This window comes from Colobus angolensis, unplaced genomic scaffold, assembly GCF_000951035.1.
Source record: "Colobus angolensis palliatus isolate OR3802 unplaced genomic scaffold, Cang.pa_1.0 Scaffold446, whole genome shotgun sequence".
Lineage (NCBI taxonomy): Eukaryota > Metazoa > Chordata > Mammalia > Primates > Cercopithecidae > Colobus > Colobus angolensis.
In genome coordinates, this window is record NW_012117888.1 from 657,378 (window position 1) to 685,109 (window position 27,732).

Below are 27,732 nucleotides of genomic sequence, written 5' to 3' on the forward strand. Positions count from 1 at the left end.
CATGACAGAGAGCAAAATAGTTTAACCTAGAGATAACCAGGAATCAATCCATCATTCCCTGAGCTGCACACTGGCAGTCTGACTTTGAAATATTTGAGCAAACTTAGATTAAAATTCTAGGGAAGATCTGTTCTCAAAGGATTTCTGTACGTACTTTTAAAAAATACTATAAAGCAATGCAATTTTATTTAAATGTGCTTTCCCAAATTCATATACAAAAGATGGTAATCAAAAACATCTAAAAAGGTTTGGAGATGACCCTTTACCAAAACAAGGGTCAAGCTTTGGGTCTTGCCAAGAGATGGTCTTTTTTCATGGTTTAGATAGTAATTTCTTCATTTTGAGTCATGGCTTGTTCCCTTACAGCAGGAAGAGGACCTGAGGCCAAGTCATACTCGGCTGCACTGGTGGACTGGTGGGGGCTGTAATGTTCATCTGAGAGGGCATGGTCTTCCTGGGGTCCTGCCATGTTGTCTGATCAATGTGATTTAAGAAGTATCGCTCGCCAGAAGATGTCTTCTCCATCTCCCAGCTTGCTGGCAGAGGTACATCATCAGGTATCTCCAAAGAGGACTGTGGAAGATGTTGAGCTGTGGGTGTAGCAGCTGGGCCAGACTACTCCAGTGGGAGTCCCAGGAGAAACAGCTCCCAACTGCAGAGAAGCTGGAGAGGAATGAGCTGGAACATACTGTGAAGTCAGGGCTCCTGTAGTACCTTTGTCAGTACTGGCCTGCCCAGAGTGGGATTTGGGCTCCTGCGACTTGAAGGAGTCAGGCAGCTTCCAGAGCCTCATGGGCACGGTCTGGGGTATGTTGGCCGTCTTAGGGTTCATGACGGTGCTCAAAAGCGCCTCCAGGTCGGTCTCCAAGTCCTCCTGGACGTGCATGATCTGGTGACCGGTGAAGAATGCCTATGGTGCCGTCTGGGTCGCCGAGAAGGTTAGGGTGCCGGTTGCCTGGGCCTGGACGGTGGACCTTGCCCCTGGGAGGATTGCCTAGGCGGCTGCCCTTGACCCTGGAGGGCCGATGGAGATGGTGGCTACTGCCCAGGATCCACAGCTTCTGCCTTCCGCGACGTGGAACTCTGACCAGACGAGCGAGGACTCCGCCAGGACTCCCCGGCTCCACGGGCCAAGATGACAAAGGCGGCAAAGGGCTTCGGGCCAGATGGCGCTGGGTGGCTGGAGCGGCCCTCTTCTCTCTCTCAGGGCCGCTGGGTGGGTAGGGGGGTGCGCCACGGCTCCTCATCCCCCATCCTGCGCCTCCGCCCCACGCTGCTCCCTGGCTCTACTGACTGGTCTGTGTACCTACTTTTGATAAGCTTTATGAAATCACTAGAGCCATTTAATTTCTCAAACAAGAATAACCACCCCACAGGTTAACTCTTAAGGAATTGCAAAAGTTAATTAAGATAAAACGCTTCTTTTTCCTTAGAAGCCAAGGGTTTGCCCCACAAAGATAAATCAAGTATTTTTTTTCTTGAATTTCTTTTTCTGTCAAGCCATTTTTATTTATTATGTCCAGTGCCACTGAACTGTTCAATTTCTATAGATTCTAAAAATAAATCCCCTAGAGGAGAAAATATAATGAACAAATAGAGACAATAAGCCAACACCACGACATGGAGCAGCATGCACAACTGGCTATGCACTAATAAACAGCATCCAAGAAGACACTGGGTTCTTAAGAGCATTTCCTTAATTATGGTCATGATCTGTGCCTTTCAAGAATAACAGTATGTGCAGTATTTTATCATTGGTAGTAAGATCTCTATTTTCATTAGGGTTTTTCAAGTCATGACATGTAAACAAAGATGTCTGTCATACATTCCTAGGAAAGTGAGATAAGAAACCTTTCAGCTACAAAGTGTTTATCATTTTGAAAATGTTTTAACATAAATGATAGACTTATGAAACTTTAAATGAAACGTCAAGAATTCTAGCATACTCAAAAGTTTCAAGGTATAGATGTTTTTGTTTTTGTTTCCACTAACCCAGAGCAAGTTATTTCTTTTGCTTTTGGCAACTCCACCACCAGTTTCCTCTTCGTTTAATTTAGTTTATTTTGTGTAATGAGCAAAGCTTGTAACTCAATCTTCCCGGATCCTTTTTTTTTTTTTTTTTTTTAATGTTCTCTCCTTGAACTATCTCCCAGTTTCCTCTGTTCTAAAACTGGTGTAATGTAATTTTGATTCTGAATGTTATTTGGGGTGAGAAAACAAACTGAGAGTGAAACTCTAATGGGAAAAAGAGAAAATGCCATAATACCTATTTGCCTGTACTTCGTATTTCTCTTTCTCAAGACATTTGCTCGACTTATAACTTGGCTTTCTACTATTGTATTCTTCCTCTGTTTGTGTCCAGAAACTTCACACTGATTCCACACCTTTCAGTCTTCTAGTTCAACCCTGGATCTGATTTAGTAGATAAAAAAATAGAGATTAGAAAAAGAAATGTAAAATAGCATGAGGAAACTGCAGAAAAAAAAAAACAAAGAGGGAACCAGAATATCTGAACATGGACCCAATCGAATTTATAAAGCAGATAAACTCTTATCTTGGTGCCTTCTATTTCTATTCAGCCTCCTTTCCCATCCACACCCTCCTACGTTTTCACTTTCGCCCTGTTCATGGCTAGCCTGATTTTCCTTCTTACAGGGCCTTGCCATTTGCTGTCTCATCAAAATGGCCTTGGCATTTGGTGTTTCCTCTAGTAGAAATATTAGTGGGCACATCTAAAAGTATTATCCCTGCCCCAGGCTTTTGCATTTTACTAAATGTCTATTGCAGACTAGAATGCTTTTGAGGCCCAAAGAATGAATTACTGATGATTTAATGGAATTTGATTCACCATTTCTATAACGGTGTTCTTTGTGTCCCTACTTCCATACCTCTCACTTTCATATATGCTTCCCCACAAAAAACTCATTCTGCTAGCTATCTCAGTATAACCAGGCTTTGTACTTGGTCAATTCCCAGATGTTAGTACTCTCACCAGGAAAGTATGTGGTGGATAAGTGTGTGGGGGGTTGCGGGAGGAAGGACAATACCTAAATGTACACACACACACACACACACACACTCAAGAAGGGACAGATTGCAAACTTTACTGAGAGCTATAATTCCATTCTCAGAGTGATAAAGACCCTTCCAATCCATCCAAACAACAAACAATAACATAAGAACCTCTCCCACAAGAGACATTTGCTCGACCATTGCATTCAGGGAAAGAGGATTTTTATCTGTTTTAGGAAACTCATCTTGTATTTATAATCACCTGATTGCTAGCTTATTCTTGAATTCTTTTACAGTGAAATATGATTATCATATCTGTGATGCAGGCTTAAAAACAAGCTTTTTAAGAGTTATACAGAATGTAACTGTTCGGCAAGTCTCTCTCTCCCTCTCTTGTGCGCACGTGTGTGCGCGTGCGCGTGTGAGGGTGTGTGTGTGTATTCTATTTGATTTAGCTTTTCTCCATTTTTGCAGGGGAACAGTATGTACTATAGGGGCAGATACTTCTGCCTTGTTGCTCTAGGAAACTCTAGGAGACAGCTAAGATAGCCTTCAGAAATATGAGAGGAGAGAAGGACTACATAGAGGCTTAACTCTATTTAAGGCCACCTCAGTCTTAAAGATGGACTGGGGAAAGAGAAGGAGAAAGAGGGAGAGAAAATACTAACCTTTCCAGACCATAAGGAAATCATATGCTTTAGTATGAAGTTCTTTTATGATCCATTTGAAAAAGAACAGTTTGAATAAATAAAACACAGATAGAGGTATAATAAATTGGATTTATTATTATTGTCTACCAATATCTGTTCTCCCCTTTTTCCTGGGCACACAGCTTAGACTACATTTCCCAGCCTCTCTTGCCATTAGGTTAGACCATCTGACTAAATTCGCTCCAGTGGAATGGGAGCAGAAGTTACATGTGTTAATTCCAAGACTTGCCCATAGAACCTCCACACATGCACTTCGGAACTTTATTTGACTCTCCACAGAAAGGAAGGGTAAAAACCAAACCAACATTGGAAACCACATGTTGAAAGTAGAAAGGCGACCTAGTGACCTCCATATTCACCCTCGTTGCTGTACAAACAAGAATTGACGCTCTGTTGCATTTGAATCATTACATATTTGGGTTAATTTATTACAGCAGTTTAGTCTACCCTACTGTGATCCTTGAGAGTATGATATCCACTACCATATGCAGCACAATGCTCAGCATAGAATGGGTGCTCAATAAATAATTGTTGAATTAATGAAATACTACACTAGCCCCTTCATGAAAGATCTCCTAAAATGTGTAATTACTATGGAATGCTAAGTTGCAAAATTCCTTCATTCACACATAATTTTATTCATTTTAAATGGTAATTGATATTTAAGTATTGAACACTTATTTATTACCATCTTTTACAAGAAATCCTGATAAGGTAGATGATATTATCTCCATTTAACACATGAGGAAACTGAAACTCAGAGAGTTAAGGCACTTTTCCAAGGCCACACAGCTCCTACATAGCTAAGCCAGGATTCAAATTCAAACCTGTATGACTACAAAACTCTTTCCAATACATCATGCTTCCTTAAACATATGTTTGGTTTAATGCATTACATTTTTGTTTAGATCTGTAATCTTGAGGATATAAAGATTCAGAGCAAAGTGTAATTACTTGAAACCCAGTAAGTCCCTCAATAAAGTTCTTAAACATGAGGTATGTAATCTTACTGAATTAATAGAACTATTTTATTAATCTGGTAATCAACTTATGACCTCTGACTTCTTACACTCTTTTTTTTTTTTTTTTTTTTTTTTTCTGAGAACAAATCATCTTGCTCTGTTGCCCAGACTGGAGTTCAGTGGTGTGATCCCGGCTCACTGCAAGCTCCGCCTCCTGGGTTCATGCCATTCTGCTGCCTCAGCCTCCCAAATGGCTGGGACTACAGGCGCCCGCCACGACGCCAAGCTAATTTTTTGTATTTTTTGTAGAGACGGGGTTTCACTGTGTTAGCCAGGATGGTCTCGATCTCCTGACCTTGTGATCCACCCACCTCGGCCTCCCAAAGTGCTGGAATTACAGCCATGAGCCACTGTGCCTGGCCAATGACCTCTTACACTCTAAGTGATATTTAAATATATAGTAAATATAGGCTCGGTATGGTGGCTGATGCCTGTAATCCGAGTGCTTTGGGAGGCTGAGATGGGAGGATCACTTGAGCCCAGGAGTTCAAAACCAGCCTGGGCAACATAATAAAACCATGTCTCTATAAAAAAATAGGCCAGGTGTAGTGGCACATGCTTGTAGTCTCAGCTACTTGGGAGGCTGAGGTAGGAGGATTGCTTGAGCCTGGGAAGTCAAGGCTGCAGTGAGCCATGATTGTGCCATTGCATTCCATCCTGAGTGACAGAGTGAGACTCTGTCTCAAAATAGATAGATAATAGATAGATAGATATAAATATAGATAGATATAGGTATAGATATATAGAGAGAGTAAATATAGTAAAAACTCAGCTAGAAGGCTAGGTGACTGAATTTGAGACAGCATGATGAGATGATTTCCTGCTGAAGCATCAGAAAACAATGGAAAATGATTTGTATTTTAGTCCTCACATTTTTGGGATATCTTTCAAAATTCAGGAATTCATTTTCTGATCATAGAACAAACCGATGCAATGGTGTCCAAAACTACAGAAATATATTCTGGGTTTTTTAAATTAGACATTGGAGTTGCAAATAGAAATATAAGAGTGCCTGGGGATTTCATCTCCACTGCTTTATCTTCTCTGCTGCCAGAGGTCCCAAGTGGCTCTGTCATAGCCTCTGTTACCCTGTGAACTGAAGGTACTGAGAGATCCATAGATAGGACATTGAGACATACCAGAAGCTGGGAAATGGACTAAGTGGCCTTTTGAAGATGTGGCAGAAAACTCACTCAGGAGAAGTGGACATTACTGGATCCTTCTCAGAAGAATCTCTACAGAGATATGATGGAGAAAACCTCCAGGAACTTGGCTTCTGTAGGAAACAAATAGGAAGATCAGAACGTTGGAGATGAGTTCAGAAATCCTGGGAGAAATCTAAGAAGTTATATCATGGAGAGACTGTGTGAAAGTAAGGAAGGTAATCATCATGGGGAAACCTTCAGTCAGATTCCAAATCTTAATATGAAGAAGAAAAGTCCTACCAGAGTAAAACCGTGTGAATGTAGTGTGTGTGGAAACGTTTTCATGTCATTCATCCCTTGACAGGCACATCATACGTCGCACTGTACACAAACCGTGAATGTGGGGAATGTGGAGATAAGTCACATAAATGTAAACAATGTGGGAAAGCCTTAATTTCTCTCAAGACTGTTCAAAGAAATAGAGTAACACACACTTTGATTTTCTCAGTTCATTTTGTAAACATCAGAGAACACACACAGGAGAGAAAGCTTATAAATGTAAACAACGTAGTAAAACCTTCAGTTTTTTCAGTATGCATAGAATACATGAAAGAACTCACACTAGAGAGAAACCTTATGAATGTAAGCAATGTAGGAAAGCATCCCATTGTCCCAGTTTCATTTAATGACATAAAAACGTTCACAGTGGTTTAAAAACACCTATGCAACTAAGAAACGTGGCAAAGCATTCAGTCTTTCCAGTTCCCTTCAAAAACATAAAAGAACTCATATTGGAGAGAAACTCCACAAATGTAAGAAATGTGGTAAAGGCTTCAGTTGTTCCAGTTCCATGCAAAGACATGAAAAATATTATTCTGAAGAAAAACCTTTGAATGTGCAAAATGTGGTAAACCCATCAGATGTTCCAGTTTCCTTAGACTACATGAAAGGATTCCCAGTGGAGAAAAACTATGAATGTTAGAAATGTTGTAAAGTCTTCAGATGCTCTGGTTCCCTTTGAGCATATGAAAGAACTCATAGTGGAGAGAAACTCTGTGAATGCAAGAAACATGGGAAAGCATGCAATTTTCCCAGTTCTCTTTAAAAACGTGGAAGAACTCGTACTGGAGAAAATCCCTAGGAATGTAAGAAATGTAGTAAAGTCTTCTGTTTTTCCAGTAATGTTCAAAAACATGAAAGGACTCATACTGGAGAGAAGCTCTTTTAATATAAGAAAATGTGGTTAAAAGATTCAAATTTCCCAATTGCTTTCAAAGACATGAGAGGGTTCACAATGAAGAAAACCCTTATGACTGTAAGAAAGGTGATAAAGCCTTCAGATTTTCCAGTTCTTTTTGAAAACATAGAAAGACTCACAGGGAAGAAAACCCTTATGAATGTAAACATGTGGTTAGGCCTTCAGTTCCAGTTCCATTGGAAGATGTGAAAAAACTTGTTCCTGAGAAAAACTTTATGAGTGTAAATCATAGTTGGAAGGCCTTCATTTCTCTCATATCCATTGAAAGACACATGATAATGCACACTGAGGAGGGATCTTATAAATAAGAAGGCACATTGGATTAAAACCCTAGTAGTTTGTAAAATATAGGAAAGTCTTCTATTTTAATAATTACTTCAAAAGTCATGTGAAAATTCCCACTGGAAACTACTCCTATAAATCTAAGTAATTTGGAATGCCTGATGCTTGAGAAAAATGCACATAAATGAAATGTTATACAAGTTATAAATATATTTATCTGCAGCTCCTTCTTTTCTTTAAATAAAGATGAGATCTCACGCTGTCACCCAAGGCTGGAGTGCAGTGACATGATAATGGCTCACTGCAGCCTCAAACTCCTGGGCTCAAGGGATTCTCCCACCTTTACCTCCCAAAGCTCTGGGAGTGGAGTAGTGAACAAAGACACATTCATTTATTAGTTTATGTTCACCATATTGCAAGATATTGCAGTTTACATGTTCCCAGTTAGCTTTCCCAATCACATTATCTAGTTTGAAATAAACTAATCCCCAAAAAATGAATGTAAAATACGACTGCAAAGAATATTGAAGGTATTGCTAATAACAAAAGCACAAGTGAACAACAAATTGACAGCATTCTTTGTCAGCCACATTATTAGGATAAATACAAAATAGAACAATCTGAAAATCATGATGATTTATTTAGTCATACCTGCTAAAATGTTGGCCTAAAAAATTCAAAATTAGCAAGAAGACCAACTCAAAAGCCCATCAATGATAGACTGCATAAAGAAAATGTGGTACATATACACCATGGAATACTACACTGCCATAAAAAGGAATGCGATCATGTCCTTTGCAGGGACCTGGATGAAGCTGGAAGCCATTATCCTCAGCAAACTAACGCAAGAACAGAAAATCAAACACTGCATGTTCTCACTCACAAGTGGGAGTTGAGCAATGACAACACATGGAAACAGTGAGGGGAACAACACACACTAGGGCCTGTTGTGGGGTGGGGCGTGAGGGGAGGGAACTTAGAGGATGGGTCAATAGGTGTAGCAAATCACCATGGCACTCGTATACCTATGTAGTAAACCTGCACCTTCTGCACATGTATTCTGGAACTTAAAGTAAAATTTTTAAAAAATTAGCAAGAAGACTTTGATATATAAATTTACATTTGTATAGTAACAGTAAACTTTTGCCAGAAATATGTTTTGTCTTAAGATATAAGCTAATTATGACACTGAATGTATGACACTGCATGTATATAATTTATAAATACACACACCTCTACTGAGGGGATGTGTTCAAAATAAGAAAGCACAATGGAGCATATTATCTACAAAGTTTGGAGACCTATCTTTTTTCTCTTTTATTTTCTTTTTCTTTTCTTTCTTCTTTCTTCAGACAGGATCTTGCTTTGTCACCCAGGCTGGAGTACAGTGACATGAACTAAGCTCACTGCAGCTTTGATTTCCTGGGCTCAAGAGATCCTCCCACCTCAGCTTTTAGAGTAGGGAGGACTACAGGGGTGAGCCACCTCGTCTGGCTAAGTTTTTTTTCTTTTTGTGGAGATGAGCTCTCGTTTTGTTGCTCAGGCTAGTATTGAATTCCTGGCCTTAGCTGGTCCTCCCACTTTGACCTAACAAAGTTGTGGGATTACAGTCATGAGCCACTGTGCCTGGCCTGGAGACCTGTCTATACACAACCCTTTATTTTATTTTATTGGCAATACATATCTATATATCTCTTTTCTGTGTTAGATACTAATTTCTTTGAGGGGAGCGGAACCATGTCTTATGTTTGTACCTAAATTATGTAGCTCTTGATTTTGCAGTGGTAGGTGCTCAATTAATATCTGCTAAAGGAAAATACAAGTTCACAGCCAGCATTAAGACATTTTCACAGAGTGCTGATTGGTGCATTTACAATCCTTTAGCTAGACACAGAGTGCTGATTGGTGCATTTACAATCCTTTAGCTAGACACAGAGTGCTGATAGGTGTGTTTACAATACTTTAGCTACATACAGAGTGCTGATTGGTGCATTCACAATCCTTTAGCTAGACACAGAGCACTGATTGGTGCGTTTTTACAGAGTGCTGATTGGTGCGTTTACAATCCTTTAGCTAGACACAGAGTGCTGATTGGTGTGTTTACAATTCTTTAGCTAGACACAGAGTGCTGATTGGTGTGTTTTTACAGAGCGCTGATTGATACATTTATAATCCTTTAGCTACATACAGAGTGCTGATTGGTGTGTTTACAATCCATTAGCTAGACACAGAGCACTGATTGATGCATTTTTACAGACTGCTGATTGGTGCATTTACAATCCTTTATCTAGACACAGAGCGCTGATTGGTGCATTTTTACAGAGCACTGATTGGTGCATTTACGATCCTTTAGCTAGACACAGAACACTGATTGGTGCATTTTTACAGAGTACTGATTGGTGCGTTTACAATCCTTTAGCTAGACATGGAAAGCTGATTGGTTAGCTAGACACAGAGTACTGATTGGTGCATTTTTACAGAGTGTTGATTGGAGAATTTGCAATCTTTAGCTAGACACAGAGCACTGATTGGTGCATTTTTACAGAGCACTGATTGGCGCATTTACAATCTTTAGCTAGACACAGAGTGCTGATTGATGCGTTTTTACAGAGTGCTGATTGGTGTGTTTACAATCCTTTAGCTAGACACAGAGTGCTGATTGGTGTGTTTACAATCCATTAGCTAGACACAGAGCACTGATTAGTGCATTTTTATAGAGTGCTGATAGGTGCATTTACAATCCTTTAGCTAGACACAGAGTACTGATTGGTGCATTTACAATCCTTTAGCTGGACACAGAGCACTGATTGGTGCATTTTTACAGAGTGCTGATTGGTGCATGTACAATCCTTTGGCTACATACAGAGTGCTGATTGGTGCATTTACAATCCTTTAGCTAGACACAGAGTGCTGACTGGTGCATTTACAATCCTTTAGCTAGACACAGAGAGCAGATTAGTGCATTTTTACAGAGTACTGATGGGTGCATTTACAATCCTTTAGTTAGACACAGGGCACTGATTGGTGCGTTTTTACAGAGTGCTGATTGGTGCCTTTGCAATCCTTTAGCTAGACACAGAGCACTGATTGGTGCATTTACAATCCTGTAGCTAGACACAGAGTGCTAATTGATGCATCTACAATCCTTTAGCTAGACACAGAGCACTGATTGGTGCATTTTTACAAAGTGCAGATTGGTGCATTTACAATCCTGTAGCTAGACACAGAGTGCTAATTGATGCATCTACAATCCTTTAGCTAGACACAGAGCACTGATTGGTGCATTTTTACAAAGTGCAGATTGGTATATCTACAATCCTTTAGCTAGATACAGAGTGCTCGTTGGTGCATTTACAATCCTTTAGCTAGACACAGAGCACTGACTGGTGCTTTTTTACAGAGAGCTGATTGGTGTGTTTACAATCCTCTAGCTAGACAGAAAAGTTTTCCAAGTCCCCACTAGACCCAGGAAGTCCAGCTGGCTTCATCTATCAGATGGCCTCGTGTAGATGTTGATGGTTGCTTAACTCATCAGGGTGGTGGTTACTAGAGGTTGGAGTGGCTGTGGCAGCTTCTTAAAATAAGACAATAATGAAGTTTGTCACGTCAATTGGCACTTCCTTTGCTACATTTCTCTGTAGCATGTGATGCTGTTTGATAGCATTTTACCTAGAGTAGAACTGTTTTCAAAATTGAAGTCAATCTTCTCAAACCCTATCACTGCTTTAGCAAATAAATTTATGTAATATTTTAAATTGTTTTTTGTCATTTCAACAATGTTCACAGCATCTTCACCAGCAGTAGATTCCATCTCAATAAACCACTTTCTTTGCTCATTCATAAAAAGCAACTCCTCATCTGTTCAAGTTTTATCATGAGATTGCAGCAATGCAGTCACATCTTTAGATTCCACTTCTTATTCTAGTTTACTGTTTCCACCACATCCACAGTTAATTCCTCCACTGATGTCTTGAATTCCTCAAAGTCATCCATGACAATTGGAATCAACTTATTCCTAACTTGTATTAATGTTGATGTTTTGACTTCTTCCCATGAATCGCAAATGTTCTTAACAGCATCAAGAATGATGACTTCTTTCTAGAGGTTTTCAATTTACTTTACCCAGATCCATCAGAGAAATTGCTATCTGTGGCAGCCATAGCCTTAGGAAATGTATTTCTTGAAAGTTGATATTACTTCTTGATCCGTGGCCTGCAGAATGGATGTTGTGTTAGTAGGCATGAAAACAACATTAATCTTGCACAGCTCCAACACAGCTCTTGCGTGACTGGATACATTTTAAATGAGCAGTAATATTTGGAAAGGAATCTTTTTTTGCTGAGCAGTAGCTCTCAGTAGTGGACCTAAAATATTCAGTACACCATGATGTAAACAGATGTGCTGTCATCCAGGCTTTGTTGTTACATTTATAGGGCACAAGAAGAGTAGATTTCACATAATTCTTAAGGGCTCTAGGATTTTCTGCATGGGTACATGAACATTGGCTTCAACTTAGATTCAGCGGCTGCATTAATCCTTAACAAGAGATTCAGTCTGTTCTTCGAAGCTTTGAAGCCAGACCTTACTTCTCTCTATTTATGAGAGTCCTAGATGTAATTTTCTTCCAATAGAAGGCTGTTTTTTCTACATAAAATCTGTTGTTTAGTGTATCCACCTTCATCAATTAACTTAGCTTGATCTTCTGCTTAACTTGCTGCAGCTTCTACATCAGCACTTGGTGCTTCAACTTAGACTTCTGTTATAGCGATGATTTCTTTCCTTCAACCTCATGAACTAACCTCTGCCAGCTTCCAACTTTTCTTTTGCAGTTTTCTCACCTCTCAGACCTTACGGAATTGTAGAGAGTTAAGAACCTTGCTCTGCATTAAGCTTTAGCTTAAAAGAATATTGTGGCTGGATTTGCTGTTCTATCCACACCACTAAAACTTTCTTCGTATCAGCAATAAGGCTGTTTCTCTTTCTTATCACTGGTCTGTTCACTGGAGTAGCACTTTAATTTCCTTCAAGAACTTTTCTTTGGCACTCACAACCTGGCTGTTTGTCTCAAGAGGCCTAGCTTTCACCCTATCTTGATGTTCCACAAGCCTTTCTCACTGAGCTTAATCATTTTCAGCTTTTGATTTAAAGTGAAAGACATACAACTCTTCCTTTCACTTGAACAGTTAGAGGTCATTGTGGGATTATTAATAATAACTAATTTCAATATTACTGTGTCTTAGGGAATAAAGAGACCCAAGGTGAGGTAGAGAAACAGGAGAATGGTCGGTTGGTGGAGCAGGCAGAACACACATTTATCCATTAAGTTTGCCATCTTATATGGCTGTGGCTCATGTCGCTCCAAATGTAATGTCACTCCAATGTAATGATGATCACAGATTATCATAACAGATACAATAATAATTAAAAAGTTTGAAATATGGCAAGAATTACCAAAGTGTGACACAGAGACAAGAAGTGAGCACATGCATTTGGAAAAATGGGGCCAATAGATTTACTTGATGCAGGGTTGCTATAAACCATTAATTTGTAAAAGATGCAATATCTGCAAAGTGCAATAAAGGAAAGTGTAGTAAAATGAGGTATGTCTGTATTATATTCTTAAAAATTGCGGAGGGTACATTTTATGTGTTCTCACCACGAAAATTGCTACGTATGGGAGGTAATGCATATGTTAATTGTGTCTATCTATCCATTCCACAATGTAGAGATATTTCAAAACAACATGATATATATGGTAAGTATATACATATATTTAATTTTTCAATTAAAAAGTTAAATTATAGACTGGATGTGATGGCTCATCCCTGTAATCCCAGCATTTTGGGAGGGTGAGGCAAGAGGATCACTTGAAGTCAGGAGTTTGAGACCAGCCTGCACAACATAGTGAGACCCTGTCTCCACGAAAATAAAATATTAGCCCAGTGTTGTGGTGCACACTTTTAGTCCCAGGTATTCAGGAGGCTGAGGTGGGAGAATCACTTGTGCCCAGCAGTTTGAGTTTGCAGTGAGCTATGATTGTGCAACTGCACTCTAGCCTGGGTGACAGAGTGAGACCCTGTCTCAAAAAACCAAACAACAACAAAATAATACAAAAAAGAAAAAAATAGTAGGTATGCTGTTGTAGGTGGAGGGGTTGGTGCATGTTGCAATTCTGAATACGAGGGCCACGATGTAGGTTTTATCGAAGAGACATTTGGGAACTAAAAGGACTAAGTCAGGTCTTGAACCCAAATGATCTTTTAGGGCACCTCAAATCTCACTACAAAGTGTCCACCTATTCTGCCTATATTTAGAGTGTGTCCCAATTGTAACTTATTAAATCCAGAAGGCAACATTCCCTTCTCTTGTTGAGAGCCTGATTCAGCAACTGCCGACAGAAGCCTTAGAGAGGCATTAGTTCTCATGTTATTGAGTAATATATGAGAAGACAGCTTTTGTATTGGCAATAACTTCATAAATTCCAAAAGTTCAGATTTCAAATATATAACACATAACAATTAAACCATAAAAAGGCACCTTGTGATGTGCTGTGTAATTATCCAAAGAATATAACTTTACAAGCTAAAGTGGTCTGGAAATGAGGATAAGTATCCAGTACTCAGCCAAAATATTTCTCTGGTGACATAAGAATTGAGGAGCCAAGAAATGTAGCACCACTAAAGCTTTCTGGCTTCCTCCCAGGAGTCTAAACATTTATTTCCTGAGAAATACCACTTGAATCATTTCTTGGCCTCTGGACAGGATATCACAAAGCTAAAACTACATTGTCCTTATTTTCTTTTGTGAGCTGGAACCAGGACTTTTTAACTTTTTTACTTGTATATTTTTCACTGAGTTAATACAGCTATATTTTGGCAAATCTCAGCAGTATTGCTTAATATTATTCTGGGAGATAAAATCTTAGAGAAAGACCAGATTCTCTAGACCCCGTCAAAATTCCAAACACCAAGTTTAGAGTGCAAAACATCTGAAGAGAAACTCAAATCCAGGCAGATCTTACCAGAGCCCTGAAGCATGGCATTTACCTAAAGATACAGATACAGAAGACCAATTACTGGATATAAGAGATGCCCTATGAAGAGAGTGTTGAAGGAACTGTATTTATTGACCCACAAGAAAAGATGTGTGAGGGATAATTTAATAATTGTCTTTAAAATGTAGACATGACTCAGATGCACAAATAGTCAATAAATATTCTCTTTATTCTTAGATGATTAAATAGACTTAAGAAGGGCCATGGGAAATTTTAATTAGACTTAAGAAGGAATCCTGACCATGAGACATTGAAAATGGTTTCTGAAGAAAGTTGTGGAATCTTTCCTCCAGAGAGGTTTGTAAATAGGAGAGAGTCTATCTGTCTATGATGGTTTGAGTGCAGCAGCAAGACCTAGGGATCCCAAGGTTTCTCCTATAGGGCTAGATTTGATACACCAGCCCTTCTGGAATCATGTTGCCCTTATATAACATTGGGGTGCACTAGCATTATTTGTATTTAAACAAGTGGTCAAGCCATATATTTGAAAAACATATCCTCTGTAATAAAATTGTAATGTTTAGTTGTCTCCTTTCATTTCCAGACATGATTTTAATAACAGTTTGAGTAATATGCTCAGTGTAATTCTTTGCTGTCTCAGTAATTATTTCATCATTGATGATTAAGATTAATATTACTGATTCTTTTTTGAAAGGAGGGAAAATAGTGTGAGCGGTGCCATTTCACCCAAGTCCTGTTAGGTTAAGTGTTTTGTAAAATGAAACAGTGTTTATTTGAATAATTTTCTTTCCACAGACTTCATCAGGAGGTTACCAGATTAAAAGTTCTTTTTCTCTAAGTTAGTTTGTTTTTAATCCATATTACTTTCTTTACATAGGATTTGTAGAGACAATTCACAAGAAGTGGCTGAATCTCACATACATTTGAAAACGTAAGTTTTAATTTTCTTAAAACTTATAACAAAATTGTATCAGATAAATACATTTGTAATAAAGCCAAATATATTTTAAAGTACTTTTGAAGAGTACAGATCCTCCTCGACTTAGAATGTGGTTATTTCCCAATAAATTTATTGTAAGTTGAAAGTATCATAAGTTGAAAATGCATTTAATATTCCTAACCTACCAAACATCATAGCTCAGCCTAGCCTATCTTAAATATGCCTGGAACACTTACATTGTCTACAGAAGGGCAAAATCATCACGAAGCCTATTGTATTAGAAAGTGCTGATTATCACATGTAATTTATTGAATAGTTACTGAAAATGAAAAACAGAATGATTGTTCGGGTACTTGAAGTTTCTACTGAATGGGACAGTTTCTAATGAATGCATCTCATACACCTTCATGGAGTTGAAAAATTGTAAGTCAAAACATTGTAAGTCAGAAACCATCTGTAATTAGAACTGGATATGACTTTATGGTTCATCTTTTGAGAAAACAGAAATCCTGAGAAAAGAAAAAGTGTATCCAAGATAACAGTGGTAGTATTAGGGTACTCTAACTCAGTCTAGAGCTCTTTACAACACACATCATTACATCTTGCTCTGTTTTGGTGGTTATTTGTCTGGTGAGGTAGCATGAGTTTGTGTATGTCTATTAGGGCTAAGAATCTGTTGGTCCGTAGAAGTGTAAGGGAGACTAATAAAGAAGATATTTTTCATGACCTTAGAGACAACATTTTCATGTTGAAACTCTTCTAGAATAAAAGGAGAGGAGGATTAGAAAGTGATATTGATTTATTGTTCATGAAAATAAAATAGTTGGTATCATGGGAATTTGCCTTATATTAAATATCATAGATGATAGTTAAGAAATTAAATGTGGCATATATTAGCCACAAAAGAATCCCTCCAAACCTTATTAAAAAGAATGTGCAGTAAAATGTCCATAGTAAGCCATATTTATGTAGCCTGGAATTAGAGAGCCTTTCTGTGTTGTCAAGTATTTGGGTAACATAGCAAACAAAAATTGTCAAGCAGTGTGGCAGACTAAAAGCCTCATGGTAATGTGAAAAGCCAATATCACTGATACAGTAAATGAAGGAAAAAGCGGGTAACCCATATTTACACACCATTAACTACTTTGTCTTGACATCTCAAGTTCTGTCTTTGCTAACAACTATAGGCTGCTCTCCTTCCTTTCTAACTCCTCCTCTCTCCCTTCTCTCTGTCATAATTTTCTTCCCTCTAGCCCATCTTCTCTAGCCCTAACACATATGCACTGCAAGAACTTATAGATGGATAAAAATACATTGTCTGTCCTCAAGAATCTCATAGTCCAGTACAGGAGATAAAGAGGTAGACAGGTAAACAATTATGAGACAGTCTACTGAAGAGACGAAAGCATTTTTCCATATGGGTCAATGGAAACCCAAGCTATGGGTTTCAGAGAGGTGATGACGTCTGAGTGCAGTTTAGAATGCTAAATAGGAAGATCTCATCATCTTCTCCTTGGATTATTGAAAGTACTCCCTAACTGGACTTCTTGCCAACATGCTTGCCCTCCCAAATTTTCAGGGAGCTTCCAGTCCAAAGGCAATGAAGCATAAGAAATTCAGGGAATATTTGGAAAAAGACAAAATGTTTGGTGTGATGTTATGAAGTCATGAAGGGATCTAAATAAAAAAGATGAGCAGAGGCTAAATCATAAGGTGACTTGTATACCGTGAGCCCTGTCTTGTAGAACTAGAAGAGCGGTTGAATGTGTTGGTAAGTGGAAGATTTACCCAGTACAATTTTCATTTTGATCTCGTGACATCTAAGCGAAGATTAGATTGAACTGGAGGAGGATAAACATGATGGCAGGAAGCATAGTTAAGAATCATCATGGAAAAGGTAATGACATCTTCAGCTAGTGCAGTGGTGGAAATAGAGAGCAGTAGACAGACTCCAGAGACATTTAGGAGTTAATATTGACAGGACTTGGTTTTGGATTGACTGTAGTAGGTGAGGGAAGAGAGAGAACAAGGAATATCTTATCTGGCTTGAACAACTAGATAGTGGTGCAGTTCACTGAAATATGGGACACACAAGGAAGAACACTTCTGAGTGGGGGAGGAAGATATCAAGTTTGGACATGTTGAATTTGACTTGCCTATGAGTCATTTACTTTACCTAGTGATATTTGATAATTATTCCCATCAACAAATTTTCTCCTAAGCAATTTGATATAATGGTCTGGAGCTCAGGAGAGCAGCATACACTCTACGTTCTTTGCCTTTTCTGAATGCTTTTAGAATCCATATTTGACAACTTAGCCCTTGATTCCATACTGGCCTGTCCCAGTCCTTTATTTTTCTTATTTCTGTGTACTTTTCAGAGGCAGACATTATACATCTATCTATACCTTTTGCAATGCCTAATTCACTTGTGGGCATGAGTGAGGACTTTGTAAAGGCTTCTGAATACTTGCATTTGGCCACCTCACCACTGAGGTCATTCAGGAAAAAGAATGACATTTTAATACTTATTAAAGGGTGCAAAAGACATTTAAATCTTTATAAATTCCTTAACAAATATCACAAATCAGATTCACATGTGTGACCAATTTTACTTGAAAGATTTGTGGGATATTTTCCATTACCCCATTCCCCTAATTTAAGTTTTCAAACTTTTAGGAAAAGTAGAAATGACACTGCTTTCCTACACTAGTTTTCTTCAAATTCTTTATTCTATCTTCTGGGTCCCTGTGATTCTGCAATTCACTTAGGCATATGAAATTGCTAAACTAGGGAAGCAATCTTGTAATTGTTTTCTGATATTTTGAGACTTACAATTATCTGTAGATGTTGTATCCCAAGACACTCCCTGCTTTATTTTCTCCAAAGGAAGGACCTCTTACATATCAACAGTGGACCTTGAAAAGTTTCTGTTAAGCACTGACTGAAAATAGTTATTTTACTTGAAAAAATATTCAAGAGGTTTAAGCACAGTTGCCAAATATGGCAATGAGGTCTTTTGTGGCTTAGCAATTCTTGCTTTCCTGTCTTCCTCTATTTTGATGTTCTGTCATTATGTTTACCTTCCCTTTTCTTAGAATTATTATTTCATTTATGCATGCATCCTTGCATGCATCCTTGTATCTATACATCTGAATGTATCTATACATTCATTCTTTACACATTACTAAAATTTTCCAGTCCTAGTCTCTGTGCCTTGCAAAATACTCAAGAAAAGAATTAGTCATGTAATGCATATGTTGTGTAAATGTTGAAAGGTAAAAGATTAATACACACCTGCTTCTTCCCCACATAGCCTTCTTGAATACTTTATATGAATATCAATGTATTTTTTAGAGAAAATAATTCCTGCCTTGGGACTCAGGCACAATGGAGTGATACCAATAGTGGGACTTGTAACCCCAGTACATGGCAAGGGATAAATCCTGGCAGGTGGAGCCCTGCCCACTCTTCTAATCAAAACTTTCCATCACCTAATTCACATGTAGGCTTACTCTGTGCCATGCACATAGTAGGTGCTTTGCACATATTAATTCCTTTAATTCTTACTACTATCCTGTGGATTAAGCCCTATTACTATCCCCATTTAAAGGATGAGGAAACTGAGGCATAGAGAACTTTAGTACATTTTCCAAGGTCACACAGTCAGTAAATGATGGAACCGAGATTCAAACCCAGGCAGACTGGCTCCAGATCTACGTTCTTGGCCAATATACTATGGTATGGAACTTGTTTGATTAATTTAGTGGGTAAATCTGTATTTCTGTCAGCTACTCTGTGTCTTCTTCTAAATGTGGGCTACATCTGTTTGCTAGAGAGCAGCTCAGAACCAAGGAAAATGGTATACATCTTTGCTCTCAACATTTAAATGTGGCACCCAAAGATTAATGGGGAATCCCCCAAAAGGATCTACTGAAACTAGCACCAACAGAAAATTGGTGTAGCAATTTGGTGACACAGGAAAGAAGAAGTATTTCCTTTTTATGAAGGAGTCTTTTGAGTCCTGAGATTATAAAACTTTGAACATCTCTCTCTTCAGGAAAATCTTTTTATTTTATTTTATTTTGTATTTTTCTGTTATTATTTTTTAGAGGTGGAGTCTTGCTATGTTGCCCAGCCTGACCTGAAACACTTGGGCTCAACCAATACTCCTACCTCAGCCTCCTGAGTAGCTGGGGCTGCAGGTGTGCTCCACCATGCCCGGCCTCTTCAGGAAAATCTTCAGTTATTGTTCCACAGTTGTCACATTAGTGCAAAATTTGAAAATCAGTCTTCAAATTTGAATTGAAAAGGAAGAGAATGAGATATTTATAAGTAAGAAAATTTCATATTTTGGTGTGGTAATGTAATGAGCCCGGCAAGGAAATGTTCTAGAAAAGTATAAGAGCTTACAAATAATTAGTCTTATAAAGTGAATAAGACTATGTAGCTTTTAAAAGCTTAGTGATTACCAATGTAGTGTTAACATTGCTGAAATTTTGATTGTTTAAAACAGAGTAGGTTAAAAGAAAGAGTGCAGAATTCGTATGACAGGTTACCATGTCAGATAATATACATTTGTAATTGAGAATAAAGGACAAAAAAGACTATAATCAATGAACATCATTTACTTTACCTAGTGATATTTGATAATTATTCCCATCAATATATATTCATCTTTAGTAGTGTGTTAATTCTCTAGAAGTCATAATTTTCTAGTTTTAGAAATACCTATGCCTAAGTCTGCTACATAAATGACCACTAGGCAATCTCATTCAGTCTCAGGGCTTTAAAGTAACATTTATATATTACTAACTCCAAAATTTTTATCTCTAGTACTGAATTCCACCCTAAGCTCCAGACTCATGTAACCACTCTCTACTCTGTATCTCTACTTGAAAGTCTAATGAGCAGCTCAAACTTATCATGTCCCAAACTGAATTCTTTATTTTCACAATAAGCCTGCTTCTTCCCCAGTGTGCCTCATTTCAATAAATGTCACCACCATTTACTTAGTTGCTTAGGCTGGAATCCTTGGCATCATTTTTGATTACCCTCTCTCTCTCATAACCCACATCCAATCGTTTAGAGAATTATACCAGCCCTATGTTCAAAACGTATTCAGAATATGACACTTTTTGCCATCATAGTGCAAGTCACCATCATCTCTTGATTAGACAGTTGCAGGAGCTTCTGAAATCATCTCCCTGATTCCATTTTGTATCCATCCAACTTATTGTCTCCTCAGCAGCTGAGTGATCTTTAAAAAATTAGTAATATCGTTCACCTCTCTGATTAAAACCTTCCAAGGCTCACCATCTCACTTAGTTTAAAAGTTGAAATCTTTTAAATGGTCATGAGGCACCATACAAACTACCTGCTCTACCTCTCTGACCTTTCCTTCTTCTACTTTCCTCCTTGCTTACTCTGCCCCAGCAACACCGGCTTCTTTGCCACAGCCCACCAGTTACAGTCCCACTTCAGGACCATTGCATTTGCTATTTCTTCTGTCTGAAGCACTCACTACTCAGTTATCTTTGTGGGTCCTTCCTCAGAGAGGATATTCCTGATCATCCTTTCTAGAATAGCCTTGTTCTCTCAGGCCACCAGTCTCTATCTAGCCTCTTACCCAAATTTTTTTTTTTTTTGATGGTTTATAATTACTTAACATATTTTTGCTTGTTTATTTGTTTATGGTCTCTCTCCATTACTAGAATGTAAACTCAACAAGTGTAGGAATTTGTCTATTTGTTTATTGCCATATCTCAGTTACCTAGTATAGAACTCAATAATTATTAATTGAATAAATGACTGACTAAATGAATGAATCACTAAATTGCAGTAGCCTAGGGAGACAGTAGGTCTTAGTGTTGGAAAGAACTAAAACATGTCTTCAAAGATATACTGCCAATCTAAAATAGTTTACAAGATCACCCCAATATTAATGTACAAATCCAGCTGTTCTCTTTTCTGGGAATACAGCCGGTTTAAAGTCAACGCTAATATGTAGTAAATATGATCCACAAAATCTGTGATTTTCTTGTAAATTAAATAAAAGGATTCATAGATGAGGTGCTTTTGAAACTCTGTTTAGTAACCTGTTCAAGCATTTCAAAACCTACATGCCACTAATAAAATGACAACATGAGAAAATTAATATTTATTTTTTGGCTGGGTGTGATGGCTCACGCTTGTAATCCCAGCAGTTTGGGAGGCCGAGGCGGAGGGATCACTTGAGGTCAGGAGTTAAAGACCAGCCTGGCCAACATGGCCAAACCCCATCTCTACTAAAAATACAAAAATTAGCCGGGCGTGGTAGTGGGCGCATGTAATCCCAGTTACTCAGGAGCCTGAGGCAGGAGAATTGCTTGAACCTGGGAGACGAAGGTTGCAGTGAGTTGAGATGGCGCCACTGCACTCCAGCCTGGGCGACGGAGTGAGTGAGACTCTGTCTCAAAAAAAAAAGAAAAATAGCAAACACAAGGTATACTGCGAATCTAAAATAGTCTCCTGCCAATCTACAATAGTCTACAAGATCACCCCAGTATTAATGTAAAAGTCCAGCTGTTCTCCTTTCTGGCAATACAGCCACTTTAAAGTCAGTGCTAATATGTAGTGAATATGATCCAGAAAATCTGTGATTGTCTTCTAAATTAAATAAAAAGATTCATAGATGAGGTGCTTTGAAACTCTGTTTAGTAACTTGTTTAAACATTTTAAAACCCACATGCCACTAATAAAATGACAACTTGAGAAAATTAATATTTATGTTTGATGCTTGTTTTTCTGAAATTATGGTGTATCCTGGCTATTAGGGATTTTCTGTTGCTTGTCTACTCTCCAACTGGGACTTAATGTCTTAATTTTATTAAGACTCAATCCAAGGACACACATGTGTACCTTCCGGTTTCCTGTTGATAGTTCATTAACAAGTTCATTATGTGTTAGTTCCTGTCTCAGCATTATCAAGAGCAAACCAGGAAAGATCATGATTTTAGGGCAAAATTTTATATGATTGCCTTTCTGAACTCTTGTGATTGAAGAACTGTTTATTTTATAACACATTTTGGACACTAAAGGAGACAAATACAAAAGAATTGTTCTGTAATTGCTATTCTTGGAAAAAATAGGTAGAAAAAGATATATATCTAGTAATGCTGAAGAATATCCTAGTTTGTTTTCATGCCTTTATGGAGAAAGGAGTTTTTACCATATTGCATTAATTATCTTCAAATGATTCAAATAAATTAAAGATTATTTATTATTAAGTGGCAGTGTGATCTAGTGAAAACTGATTCTATTATTGGCTTTGTCACTAACTAACTAAATAACCCTGACAAGGTCTTCTTTCCTTTCAGGGCCTCAATTTCCTTGTCTGTAAAAGAGGGAGTTAGACTAGAGTTCTTAGATTTGTTTCAGTCATACCAGTTTAAGGTTCTGTGAATTCCACGCTTCCTGCCTTTTGAGTGTTGAAGTATCAGTTTTCATGAGAGGATAAATTAATAAATATTTTGTTACCTTGATAATTGTTGAAGCTAGATAAATGTTACATGTGATTTCATCATATTAATTTCACTTTTCTGTATGTTTGAATATTCTTACAATAGCAAATTTAGAAATATAATTGATTATTACATTTTATAATAGATAATTTACTACATTCAAACTGATCCTGCAAAATCTATTTTATGTCTACAATGTTTTGTTCCATTGTCCTCTGAAACATTTATACAAAATAGCAACCCCTTTTATGTTCATTCCAGGGCGATTTTCTTCAGTTTTTGGGTAACTATGCCAAGGCTCAGACCATATTGCAAATGTTCCCTGTGTACAGATTTTCAAAGTGAAGGTATTCATTAATTAGGAAGCTAGCAAAAGCTTTTCATAAGCGTATTATAATTCGTACTGACTTGGTAACCCACAATGTATAATTTAAGTTGGCTTAATTATCTGTAACTAACTCTTAAATCCAGGATGATTTTTCTCCTTGACATCCTACACATTGCCAGGCCGTTTCTGGAAGAAAGTGGGGCAGACTATGTTGTAGCTAAGAAAATGTCTTGATGTCAAGCAATCTTGGATTCAAATGCCCATTTCAGCCACTTCCTAAAAGTAAAACCTTGGGAAAATGATTTAACTTTTCGGAGCCTTAGTTTCCTCTTCTGTAAAATGGAAATGCCAATAGTAGTTTCTACATCATGGAGTTATTGTGAGGACTAAAGAACATGAGTAGTCATTGAACATACTGCCTGACATGCAGTTTAAATCAGCAATATCTACTGTCATTATTATCTTCGTCATTTGGTTATTTGCATTATTTGAATAAAATTATATGTGGAGGAAGTTTTAAAAAATAAAGGAGGAAATATGGTTACATTTAATAAATATTTATTGAATGCATGCTATGTTCTAGAAAATGGATTTACAGAGGTAAGTAAGGCACACTTCTTGCCCCTAAGGAACTCACATGCTAAGGTCAGAAACAGACATGTGAAACATTAGTCAGGACTGAACCTAATGGAGTGGCAGAGTAGGGAATTGCTGTTATGCTAGGATTTAAAGGGAAGTAAAAACAAACCACGACACAAAAATTTCCAGCCCATCACTGGATTTGAAACACCATTAGCATATTTTCCCTTTGGATTTTGTACATTCTTTGATATTTGGATTCCATGAGCAAATATCTTTTGGAAGAATAAGTAATGTCAATTAGCACTTTAATGGATATTTGTTTCTGTATTAATTAGGCTACAGGGCAAACTGCTATAATCAAGAAACCTCAAAATATGACAGCTCAAGCAAAAGACAAAAAGATGGGAAGACAGCACTGCTGCAGGAGATCACTCAAGGCCGAGGGTCCTTCTACCTGATTTCTTTGCCACTTCCTAGTGCATGTTGACATTGTCAGTGTGGTTAAATATGGCTTCCACTATTACATCTGGGCTACAGCCTGCTGGGGGGAGAGAAAGAAGAGGAGAAATGATTTTCTTGTTAAAACATGACTCAAAGTTTGCACACATCACTTCTTGCATCTCATTGTCTAAATTTCAGTCGTATTTTCATACCAAGCAGCAAAGGAGTCTGGAAAATGTAGTCTCTAGACTGGAGGCCATGTACACAGCTAAAACTCATGAGTTTCTATCACTATAATAAAAGGAAAAATAGTAGAATTGACACTGGGAAATAATTAGTCTCTGCCAGATTTCATCAACAATTTTATCTTGATTAGCTTCCTAAAAGACCTAGGCTTTTACAAAAAGGTAGGCTCTGTGAGTTTGATAAAGAAAGTGTTATAAAGAAGTGTCAACCTCAAATAATCAAAAAGGTAAAAATCTAATTGAAAGAGAGTTTATTTAAGTGCAATGTGTGAGGATGGACCTCAGAAACTCCAACTCCAAGGGAATGGAGTCAGCATTCTGAAGTAGGGAAGGTAAGGTTTTATTTATACAGGCAGAAACAGAGGAGTTTTTAGCAGGACTACAGCATTATTCATACAAGGCTGGTGCTTAGTTATAGCAATTTGATTGGTTATAGTCAGTGTTTCTTTTTGGAAAGGATATATTTAACATTTTTTACAGAGAGTATAATCATCATGGGTTTTCTGTCATCTAGTTTGAGCAAAGCAGGACACTAGAGAGGAAGTTAATCTATAACAAGAGTCATTCATTAAGAAGGCAGGAGATTTTTGTCCCTGACATTGTTTAATTCTCTCTAGTAATTGTACAGAACAAGAAAAGTAAGAAAGTGAGTCAACGTATAACCTGAGAACAGAAGTTGTATCCATCTGTGACTTGAATCACAGTTACATTTCTCTCAAAGCTTAAAGTGTTTTTGGGGATTCCACGGCTTTTAAATTTTATTTATTTTCACAGAAGGTTGACTTATCTGGTGTATTTACTGATACCAACCAATTCTCTAAATCTCCTATTCTCTGACAGCAACTGGGCATCCAACAATTCAATTCAATTATGACACTATCTGTAGTTAGCACAGACATGGCAGGTTAAGGGCTCGGTCCCACAAGACTGCCCCACTTCGGATGCCAGTAGCAAGTCCCAATGCTTCAGACTAACTGGCTCTTCAGTTTCAATAATTTGATAGAAAGATTCACAGAACTCAGGAAAACACTACTATTATCAATTTATTATAAAAAAATACAATTCAAAACAGTCGAATGGAAGAACTTCATAGGATAAGATATGGGGTAGGGAGTTGTGGACCCTCCATGCCCTCTTCAGACATGCTGCCCTCCCAGCACCTCAATGTGGAAGTTCTTGGAACCCTTTGGTTTAGGTTTGTTTTTTTTTTAAGTGGAGGTTCCATTATGTAGGCACGATGGATCAAATCACTGGCCACTGGTGATTGATTCAATCTCTGAAACCTCTACCATCCCTGGAGGTCAGGGGTGGGGCTGAAAGTTCAAACCCTCTAATTGAGTGGTTGGTTCCTCTGGCCACTAGCCCCTATCCTCCAAGAGTCACTTCATTAGCATAAATTCAGGTGTGGTTGAAAGGGGCTCATTATGAATAATGGAAGACATTCCTATTACTCAGGAAATTCCAAGGGTTTTAGGCACTCTGTTCAGATAACCCGGGACAAACGTCAAATATATATTTTATTACTCTACAACTTGGTATTATCAGGAGCTAGAGTGGTTCTCCAAACCATCTCTGCTTGAAGATATTCACCCTTTTGACAACACAGGTAGAGTTTGTTGTTCTCTCCTCTGAGCTCCCTTTGCTGCCAATGACCTCTATCATAGTGTACTGTTCTTCTCATATTATACCATAAATATTTCATAGTTTCTGGTTTCTATCCCTCTAATTAGAATGTGAGCTACAATGCTTGGCACATTATTATTATTGCTCTGTAACTCTTGAATGAGTGAATGGCAAACAGTCTGGCACAGCTAACCTCTGTGGTCTCTGTTCATGACTGGTGTTAATTGTTAATTCCAGTAAGTTTCTAGGGACTAGACCCTGATGTTGCTAATTGTATTTTCCAAATCTTGTGGGTTTCCTGAGAATCTCAGCTCTGGTTTCCTACTGTTGAATCTGTGGTAGTCTAGAGGGTGAATTCAGAGTTCATAAATTAGTTTTATCAAACTAAGTGGTTTTGGGGGAAAGCAGGCAATCTTGATGCCCTCTATCTCACAGAGTGTGTTCTTTATAGGACACCAATGTTCTATGCAATATGCCAACTTTACCAAATAACTTTTCAAGTCAGTCTTGTGGGGATGGTTTGATTTTTAAAAAATGCCTTTAGAACCTTAGAAGTGACATTTGCATGAATGTTTAAAAACTGTTACCAAATTCAGGGAATTTTGTTTAAACCATGTGTGTACATGTGCATATGCATATAACCTAAATGTCAAAGCATTATTTATTTTTCTTGTTTTTGCCTATTTAATGCCCTTTAACCTTACCAAGACCATTAAATACTTGAGATATTAGATTCTGCCTTTGCCGATTACCTCATTTGTATAGCAGTTTAGGAATACTCATTTCCTGTTTTGATAATTAACAGAATACTTGGGATTATAAAGCTTTACAGAATGACTTCTGCCAGTTGACCATTTTAGCTACTGAGGTATCAAACAAAACAAAACATCCCAGCAGTGGAATGACTCTATGGGAAGAGCATAAGCCTAGGTGTCAAATCTAGGTGACCTAGGTTTGATTTCTCCTGAATTTTTGACTTCTGGAAAGTAACTTAATAGTCATTTGTAAAACTAAAATAATACCCACTTGCTTGTCTGAGAGGGATAATAGATAAAATAAAGTAGTATATATATTCCTGCTGGAGAGGCTATGGAACGTCCTTGTCTAGCCTAGCTCCATTCTAGCTGCACCTAATTGTATCACAATGACTTAATCTCAACTGTCCTGAAAAATTTCCCCATTCTTAGGCTTTGATGTACCTTTCACTCCACACCTGTTGGGTAACACTTACCCAGGTCTGCATCAAATTTGGGTTTACACCTTCTCTTCAATTTGGCGTAGACCATCTTGCAGCTAGAGAGGGGTTGCCCCAAGTAGTCTTACCCATCCTCCTTTCTCTGCACCATTCAAGTTTACTCCCAAATCTTCTTTTCTTAGGACTTGAAACATGCCTTGTATCTGGAGCAGAGATTAATGATTGCTAAGGTACAAGTATACAAGTATCAATGACAAAGAATATATTTATTCAAAGCTAAGAATATATTTATTTGTATTGATGCCATTAGAAAGCATTCAAATAGGACTTCTAGTAGATTAAAATGAATTATCTTTTTAGTGTATTTTTTTTTCACACCAAGAAGCAAAGCTTACCTTATGCTTTCACTGATTAAGCTATCAAATCAAGGTG

General features: G+C 37.9%; 1 pseudogene; it reads right to left on the minus strand.

Moving 5' to 3' along the window:
• Nucleotides 1-228: 228 nt before the first annotated feature.
• LOC105522926 lies at nucleotides 229-27,391 on the minus strand (annotated as a pseudogene).
• Nucleotides 27,392-27,732: the final 341 nt, after the last annotated feature.